Below are 10,462 nucleotides of genomic sequence, written 5' to 3'. Positions count from 1 at the left end.
GGGTTAAAAAGAGCATCATCCTTCATTAAGAATCACTTTCACCTCGCAAAAGAAGGAAGTATTGCATTCTTATTCTCTTCTTTGTCTTATCCTAGAAGATGTTATATTTGTCTAAGACAATTCCTCTCGGGGATAGGTGTCTTTTGTACAAAGATCTCTTCTCCTCTAAGGATATCCTTTACACATACTACAAGATATCCCTTTTCAACTATCTTATCCTTGCTTAAAGAGTGCAAAAATCTCTTACTTGGATCTATGACTTTGTTGCATTTTTGGGGTATCTTCTTTTGTGATGAAGGTAGGTATCCTTCTTCTACTTTTCTTATGACATAAACATTACACTTTTTGAGAAATGGGTCATTCTCGGAACCAGAGCACAGAGTCTTAGAGCAAAATGTCTCCATTTTTCTTTTATGCAAGGTGATTATTCTCGGAACCAGAGCATAGACTCTTAGAGCGAGATGTCACGCTTTTGTACTATACATATACAGGTTGTAGTATACTCGGGCATAGACTCCTATGAGGTTCTTCTAACCTCCCTTACACACACATGCACGAGGTTGAGTGGAACTAGCGGCATAAGGCTAGACTTTCTCAATCTCCCCGCTTACATGGATCACCTAGACAGACTCTAGGGGCTAGCTTTCCATGTCCTTTTCCCATGGATCACCTAGACAAGATCTAGGGGTGAGAAGTCCATGTTTTCTCTCTCACTATTCTTCTCATGGATCACCAATGTGTGTATTCATGCTTTATTTTTCCTTTCTTTTGTTCTCTTTGCATTTTGTTTCCATTTACATCCTTCATCTTGTGTTAGAGAACTCTCAAATCCTCACACTCTTTGTTGTGTTGGAATTGAGATTTAGTCCTCTTTCTTACCAAATGATTCTCCATTAGTTTTTGATCTCATATCAAATCTTCTTGTGAGCATTTGTCATCAATATTCTTTAACAATTTGAAGTGGTAAACATGATACCCTTTTTCAACTCACTAAAATTAGCAAGCCGAAATAGGGGGGGGCATATAGCTACCCTCGAATTTTCATCACCTTCCTTAGTAAGCATTAGGTGACTTTGTGATCTAACATGTGGTTTTGTAGGGTGCGGTTCCTAACTGTGTATTGCAGATACCGCTGGGGGCTTCGTTCGACAGACTTATGGATATATCCTTTTTCAAATAGTGTTTACTTTTCTATACTTTAGCTTGCATATGCACGTAGTGTTCATATGACCACTAAAGTGGGGGCTAAATGTAGCGTCATAAATTGTACGCACTTGCTAGGGTGGTACAATTTCACACCTAGTTTAGCACCCGCCTTGGCACATTTTGCATTTTGCATTACATTTCCCCTTTAGCACTTAATTAATTAAATTAATTAGATCTAAGGTCCTATTTTATCATCTTCCATATCATAAAGTTGGGCCCTTTTCATTAAAGTGTGCCCCTTTCATTTTATTCCTCCAATACATCATTTAATCAAAAACCCTGATTAGGTCCTGTTTTGAACTTGGGGGCTTGATTTTGGGGGTCAAAACATCTCGAAATCACCTGTAACTTCGGGATTCTCTCTAAAATCATCATATCCAATGGCCCTGAAAATTTGGTGAAAAGTTGTTGGGACCATGGCACCCGGAGTGCACATGGTCCCAGACATTTTTATTGAAATTTTAGGAGCACAATCCAATTATAAAATAAAGCTTAACCCTAAGAAATTGGTGGGATATTCAATTTCTAGGTCGGCCAAAAGTTGAAATTAAGACCTAGGGTTTCATATATAAGAGCTCTCTTTCTTCATTTGAAAGGATCTAGATTTTTGGTTTCAAGGAACTTATATGTAGTGAAAGAGCAGATCTTTGAAGACTTCAACAACATTCAACATCCTTCTATCAAGCATTTATCAATTTCATTCATCCATTTAGGGCTTGGAAGACATTGAAGAACAATAGGAGATTACCGACTGAAGATTGGCTTGTACTCCTCCCTTGGGGGTTGGGTATGATTTCATGTTGTTTTCATGTCTTTGCATAAGCTTCAATATATCCTTTATTCATGCTTCAGATCACTTTGCATCTTGATTTAGAGCATTTACATTATCATTCACAAGCAATTAGGGTTTACTTTCTAGGTTGCCCTAGTTTGCTTGCTTACATTTTAGGACCTTGCACACACACTAGGTCTGCAAACACAATACATTTTACAATACAACTTGGCTATTCATGGAGGTGGAAATCACCAAAGTGAGGGTTTGACTAAGGTAAAACCCTATATAGCCGCCCATACCCTTTTCAGATATAAGTGAAGGTTTTGGGATTCGGATGACGCCGCAAGTTGTAGATCCGGGAGAAGCAGGCCGAGACAGCACTCCACACCAAGTTTCAGAGCAAAAGAGTAGGACAGGGGCGTGGGGTGCCCTGGTTCCTGGGACAGGGGTACTGGGCACCCTGGTCCTCCTGACAGATAGTAGTTTTCAGCAGTTTTGACAGGTTTCCAGGTTGCAAAACAGTAGTTTCCGGATCAGTTTCAGGGGCAGAATCAGGACAGTGGCGCCCGCACCCCCGTCCCAAACATTTTCACTCAGATTTTGACTCTGGGTACGCATTTGCATTCATGTTTTGTCCTTGTGTTTACAACGTTCCATCATTTAAGTTCAATTCTTTAATCTTCTTATTAGTTCATACTTGCACTTTGGGGTTAGGGATTGAACTTGCATCATTTCATCTTTCAATTACAACAAAGGAATAGAAATCCTAATAGGTATCCCGTGGCTCTCTCTTCCACAAAAAGAAGTAGCCAATTGTGTGATACCTCTAGGCTCTTTCGTATTCTGCAAGTGTGTGGTTGAAAGTGAGATTAGGGCATGTTTGCTTAGTGTGACTTTTTCTCCCACACAATAACCTATTTTGTATTCATGTCGGTAACATCCTGCACATACCGGTTAACACCTCATACTGATCAATAGGTGTGTAAACAGGGTAACTTCTACACACACTTGTCATCTTCTTCCTTCATACCAACAACAACATGGTTTTCCATGTTGCCTTCATTACTAGGGGGTGAATGATAAATTCAATGTGCTACTCCCCCTAAGATCCTGCATCTCCTTTAGACTTTAGGAGATATCACCTATGCATTAAATGTACAAAGCTGGTCCATGGTCTTCTTCCTCCATACCTACTTAATCTCATTCTTATCCCCACTTTAATACTTGAGAGAAAGGTTTCCCTTCCTCTGTTAATGTGCCCTTTCGTTTTTGGTCTCTACAATACAACCATAAATAGTGCTATACTAGCACATAACATCCATGCTAACCTCATGACAAGGGAACCTTCAAATGTACCAGTTCACTCTTCTTCTTCTTGTCATATCAATGTAGCCATCAACTGCCCTCCTTGGATAGGAACATCACTCATCTTGTTCCATGCAGGTCTTTTCTTTTCATATGCTTTGTTTTCATTTTTCTGTAGAGCAACGCCATTTTTCCAGCTCCCATGTGACTACAGGTTCCTCTTCCTACAATCAAACTCTCTATGGTCAAATCCATTGTAGTTATAACAAACAATTTTTGCATAACTCGGAGATGGGTCATGCATGCATCCACTTCTTGGAAAACCTTTCCCATAGGCATGATTTCTATGAGATCCTACATTATCTTTTATGGATCTCACTTTCCTTCAATTTTTATCATTTTATACATGTTTTTGATCTCACTTATAGTTGAGAATTTATCATGTCATATTCAAATACCTCATTCAATCTATCATGTCTTTAAATAACATTAATGGCTATTATGTTGCTCATCATTATGTGACATTGGTAGCTCATTTACTGGGGGCTCATTGTCATTCATGATGGTACAATTTCAAGTGCAATCATATTTTTGAAGCAACAGAATAGTCTAATTTTCTATGTTATCATCTTTTCTTTAGAATCCTCTTTTCCTAGATATGGGAGAAGATGTGTATCCCCTTTCTTATCCTACCCACTTCTTGTAAGGAGCATTTTACATACACTAATGTCTTGCTTGCATAAACTCATGTGAGTATGTAGTACATTTTGCTTATGTCTAAATCTCTCCCTAGAAGATTGTGTAAGTCCTTCTCATTATCCTTATCCTTGAGAGGCAATGATCTTTCCTTATTTTTATCTAAGGATCCACTTTTTCCTATTTCGTGGATGGTGTGAACTTTATTATTTGATGTCATTCCTTGTATGCATTTGTTGTTGTTGGTTCAAGGATTCTCTCTTACAAGAGGTGTAAGTCCTTGACTACAACCTCTTTTGCACTTGGTAAAATACATCCATAATGAATTCACTCTCCCAATTGGGTTAAAAAGAGCATCATCCTTCATTAAGAATCACTTTCACCTCGCAAAAGAAGGAAGTATTGCATTCTTATTCTCTTCTTTGTCTTATCCTAGAAGATGTTATATTTGTCTAAGACAATTCCTCTCGGGGATAGGTGTCTTTTGTACAAAGATCTCTTCTCCTCTAAGGATCTCCTTTACACATACTACAAGATATCCCTTTTCAACTATCTTATCCTTGCTTAAAGAGTGCAAAAATCTCTTACTTGGATCTATGACATTGTTGCATTTTTGGGGTATCATCTTTTTTGATGAAGGTAGGTATCCTTCTTTTACTTTGCTTATGACATAAACATTACACTTTTTGAGAAATGGGTCATTCTCGGAACCAGAGCACAGAGTCTTAGAGCAAAATGTCTCCATTTTTCTTTTATGCAAGGTGATTATTCTCGGAACCAGAGCATAGACTCTTAGAGTGAGATGTCACGCTTTTGTACTATACATATACAGGTTGTAGTATACTCGGGCATAGACTCCTATGAGGTTCTTCTAACCTCCCTTACACACACATGCACGAGGTTGAGTGGAACTAGCGGCATAAGGCTAGGCTTTCTCACTCTCCCCGCTTACATGGATCACCTAGACAGACTCTAGGGGCTAGCTTTCCATGTCCTTTTCCCATGGATCACCTAGACAAGATCTAGGGGTGAGAAGTCCATGTTTTCTCTCTCACTATTCTTCTCATGGATCACCAATGTGTGTATTCATGCTTTATTTTTCCTTTCTTTTCTTCTCTTTGCATTTTGTTTCCATTTACATCCTTCATCTTGTGTTAGAGAACTCTCAAATCCTCACACTCTTTGTTGTGTTGGAATTGAGATTTAGTCCTCTTTCTTACCAAATGATTCTCCATTAGTTTTTGATCTCATATCAAATCTTCTTGTGAGCATTTGTCATCAATATTCTTTAACAATTTGAAGTGGTAAACATGATACCCTTTTTCAACTCACTAAAATTAGCAAGCCGAAATAGGGGGGGGCATATAGCTACCCTCGAATTTTCATCACCTTCCTTAGTAAGCATTAGGTGATTTTGTGATCTAACATGTGGTTTTGTAGGGTGCGGTTCCTAACTGTGTATTGCAGATACCGCTGGGGGCTTCGTTCGACAGACTTATGGATATATCCTTTTTCAAATAGTGTTTACTTTTCTGTACTTTAGCTTGCATATGCACGTAGTGTTCATATGACCGCTAAAGTGGGGGCTAAATGTAGCGTCATAAATTGTACGCACTTGCTAGGGTGGTACAATTTCACACCTAGTTTAGCACCCGCCTTGGCGCATTTTGCATTTTGCATTACATTTCCCCTTTAGCACTTAATTAATTAAATTAATTAGATCTAAGGTCCTATTTTATCATCTCCCATATCATAAAGTTGGGCCCTTTTCATTAAAGTGTGCCCCTTTCATTTTATTCCTCCAATACATCATTTAATCAAAAACCCTGATTAGGTCCTGTTTTGAACTTGGGGGCTTGATTTTGGGGGTCAAAACATCTCGAAATCACCTGTAACTTTGGGATTCTCTCTAAAATCATCATATCCAATGGCCCTGAAAATTTGGTGAAAAGTTGTTGGGACCATGGCACCCGGAGTGCACATGGTCCCAGACATTTTTATTGAAATTTTAGGAGCACAATCCAATAATAAAATAAAGCTTAACCCTAAGAAATTGGTGGGATATTCAATTTCTAGGTCGGCCAAAAGTTGAAATTAAGACCTAGGGTTTCATATATAAGAGCTCTCTTTCTTCATTTGAAAGGATCTAGATTTTTGGTTTCAAGGAACTTATATGTAGTGAAAGAGCAGATCTTTGAAGACTTCAACAACATTCAACATCCTTCTATCAAGCATTTATCAATTTCATTCATCCATTTAGGGCTTGGAAGACATTGAAGAACAATAGGAGATTACCGACTGAAGATTGGCTTGTACTCCTCCCTTGGGGGTTGGGTATGATTTCATGTTGTTTTCATGTCTTTGCATAAGCTTCAATATATCCTTTATTCATGCTTTAGATCACTTTGCATCTTGATTTAGAGCATTTACATTATCATTCACAAGCAATTAGGGTTTACTTTCTAGGTTGCCCTAGTTTGCTTGCTTACATTTTAGGACCTTGCACACACACTAGGTCTGCACACACAATACATTTTACAATACAACTTGGCTATTCGTGGAGGTGGAAATCACGAAAGCGAGGGTTTGACTAAGGTAAAACCCTATATAGCCGCCCATACCCTTTTCAGATATAAGTGAAGGTTTTGGGATTCGGATGACGCCGCAAGTTGCAGATCCAGGAGAAGCAGGCCGAGACAGCACTCCACACCAAGTTTCAGAGCAAAAGACTAGGACAGGGGCGTGGGGCGCCCTGGTTCCTGGGACAGGGGCACTGGGCACCCTAGTCCTCCTGACAGATAGTAGTTTTCAGCATTTTTGACAGTTTTCCAGGTTGCAAAACAACAGTTTCCGGATCAGTTTCAGGGGCAGAATCAGGACAGTGGCGCCCGCACCCCCGTCCCGAACATTTTCACTCAGATTTTGACTCTGGGTATGCATTTGCATTCTTGTTTTGTCCTTGTTTTTACAACGTCCCATCATTTATGTTCAATTCTGTAATCTTGTTATTAGTTCATACTTGCACTTTGGGGTTAGGGATTGAACTTGCATCATTTCATCATTCAATTACAACAAAGGATTAGAAATCCTAATAGGTATCCCGTGGCTCTCTCTTTCACAAAAAGAAGTAGCCAATTGTGTGATACCTCTAGGCTCTTTCGTATTCTGCAAGTGTGTGGTTGAAAGTGAGATTAGGGCATGTTTGCTTAGTGTCACTTTTTCTCCCACACAATAACCTATTTTGTATTCATGTCGGTAACATCCTGCACATACCGGTTAACACCTGATACTGATCAATAGGTGTGTAAACAGGGTAACTTCTACACACACTTGTCATCTTCTTCCTTCATACCAACAACAACATGGTTTTCCATGTTGCCTTCATTACTAGGGGGTGAATGATAAATTCAATGTGCTACTGCCCCTAAGATCCTGCATCTCCTTTAGACTTTAGGAGATATCACCTATGCATTAAATGCACAAAGCTGGTCCATGGTCTTCTTCCTCCATACCTACTTAATCTCATTCTTATCCCTACTTTAATACTTGAGAGAAAGGTTTACCTTCCTCTGTTAATGTGCCCTTTCTTTTTTCATCTCTACAATACAACCATAAATAGTGCTATACTAGCACATAACATCCATGCTAACCTCATGACAAGGGAACCTTCTAATGTACCAGTTCACTCTTCTTCTTCTTGTCATATCAATGTAGCCATCAACTGCACTCCTTGGATAGGAACATCACTCATCTTGTTCCATGCAGGTCTTTTCTTTTCATATGCTTTGTTTTCACTTTTCTATAGAGCAACGCCATTTTTCCAGCTCCCATGTGACTACAGGTTCCTCTTCCTACAATCAAACTCTCTATGGTCAAATCCATTGTAGTTATAACAAACAATTTTTGCATAACTCGGAGATGGGTCATGCATGCATCCACTTCTTGGAAAACCTTTCCCATAGGCATGATTTCTATGAGATCCTACATTATCTTTTATGGATCTCACTGTCCTTCAATTTTTATCATTTTATACATGTTTTTGATCTCACTTATAGTTGAGAAATTATCATATCATATTCAAATACCTCATTCAATCTATCATGTCTTTAAATAACATTAATGGCTATTATGTTGCTCATCATTATGTGACATTGGTAGCTCATTTACTAGGGGCTCATTGTCATTCATGATGGTACAATTTCAAGTGCAATCATATTTTTGAAGCAACATAATAGCCTAATTTTCTATGTTATCATCTTTTCTTTAGAATCCTCTTTTCCTAGATATGGGAGAAGATGTGTATCCTCTTTCTTATCCTACCCACTTCTTGTAAGGAGCATTTTACATACACTAATGTCTTGCTTGCATAAACTCATGTGAGTATGTAGTACATTTTGCTTATGTCTAAATCTCTCCCTAGAAGATTGTGTAAGTCCTTCTCATTATCCTTATCCTTGAGAGGCAATGATCTTTCCATATTTTTATTTAAGGATCCACTTTTTCCTATTTCGTGGATGGTGTGAACTTTATTATTTGATGTCATTCCTTGTATGCATTTGTTGTTGTTGGTTCAAGGATTCTCTCTTACAAGAGGTGTAAGTCCTTGACTACAACCTCTTTTTCACTTGGTAAAATACATCCATAATGAATTCACTCTCCCAATTGGGTTAAAAAGAGCATCATCCTTCATTAAGAATCACTTTCACCTCGCAAAAGAAGGAAGTATTGCATTCTTATTCTCTTCTTTGTCTTATCCTAGAAGATGTTATATTTGTCTAAGACAATTCCTCTCGGGGATAGGTGTCTTTTGTACAAAGATCTCTTCTCCTCTAAGGATCTCCTTTACACATACTACAAGATATCCCTTTTCAACTATCTTATCCTTGCTTAAAGAGTGCAAAAATCTCTTACTTGGATCTATGACATTGTTGCATTTTTGGGGTATCTTCTTTTGTGATGAAGGTAGGTATCCTTCTTCTACTTTTCTTATGACATAAACATTAAACTTTTTGAGAAATGGGTCATTCTCGGAACCAGAGCACAGAGTCTTAGAGCAAAATGTCTCCATTTTTCTTTTATGCAAGGTGATTATTCTCGGAACCAGAGCATAGACTCTTAGAGCGAGATGTCACGCTTTTGTACTATACATATACAGGTTGTAGTATACTCGGGCATAGACTCCTATGAGGTTCTTCTAGAACCTCCCTTACACACACATGCACGAGGTTGAGTGGAACTAGCAGCGTAAGGCTAGACTTTCTCACTCTCCCCGCTTACATGGATCACCTAGACAGACTCTAGGGGCTAGCTTTCCATCTCCTTTTCCCATGGATCACCTAGACAAGATCTAGGGGTGAGAAGTCCATGTTTTCTCTCTCACTATTCTTCTCATGGATCACCAATGTGTGTATTCATGCTTTATTTTTCCTTTCTTTTCTTCTCTTTGCATTTTGTTTCCATTTACATCCTTCATCTTGTGTTAGAGAACTCTCAAATCCTCACACTCTTTGTTGTGTTGGAATTGAGATTTAGTCCTCTTTCTTACCAAATGATTCTCCATTAGTTTTTGATCTCATATCAAATCTTCTTGTGAGCATTTGTCATCAATATTCTTTAACAATTTGAAGTGGTAAACATGATACCCTTTTTCAACTCACTAAAATTAGCAAGCCGAAATAGGGGGGGGCATATAGCTACCCTCGAATTCTCATCACCTTCCTTAGTAAGCATTAGGTGATTTTGTGATCTAACATGTGGTTTTGTAGGGTGCGGTTCCTAACTGTGTATTGCAGATACCGCTGGGGGCTTCGTTTGACAGACTTATGGATATATCCTTTTTCAAATAGTGTTTACTTTTCTGTACTTTAGCTTGCATATGCACGTAGTGTTCATATTACCGCTAAAGTGGGGGCTAAATGTAGCATCATAAATTGTACGCACTTGCTAGGGTGGTACAATTTCACACCTAGTTTAGCACCCGCCTTGGCGCATTTTGCATTTTGCATTACATTTCCCCTTTAGAACTTAATTAATTAAATTAATTAGGTCTAAGGTCCTATTTTATCATCTCCCATATCATAAAGTTGGGCCCTTTTCATTAAAGTGTGCCCCTTTCATTTTATTCCTCCAATACATCATTTAATCAAAAACCCTGATTAGGTCCTATTTTGAACTTGGGGGCTTGATTTTGGGGGTCAAAACATCTCGAAATCACCTGTAACTTCGGGATTCTCTCTACAATCATCATATCCAATGGCCCTAAAAATTTGGTGAAAAGTTGTTGGGACCATGGCACCCAGAGTGCACATGGTCTCGGACATTTTTATTGAAATTTTAGGAGCACAATCCAATCATAAAATAAAGCTTAACCCTAAGAAATTGGTGGGATATTCAATTTCTAGGTCGGCCAAAAGTTGAAATTAAGACCTAGGGTTTCATATATAAGAGCTCTCTTTCTTCATTTGAAAGGATCTAGATTTT

This window comes from Cryptomeria japonica, chromosome 3 (assembly GCF_030272615.1).
Source record: "Cryptomeria japonica chromosome 3, Sugi_1.0, whole genome shotgun sequence".
In the NCBI taxonomy this organism is placed as follows: domain Eukaryota; kingdom Viridiplantae; phylum Streptophyta; class Pinopsida; order Cupressales; family Cupressaceae; genus Cryptomeria; species Cryptomeria japonica.
Note: the sequence above shows the minus strand (reverse complement) of the source record.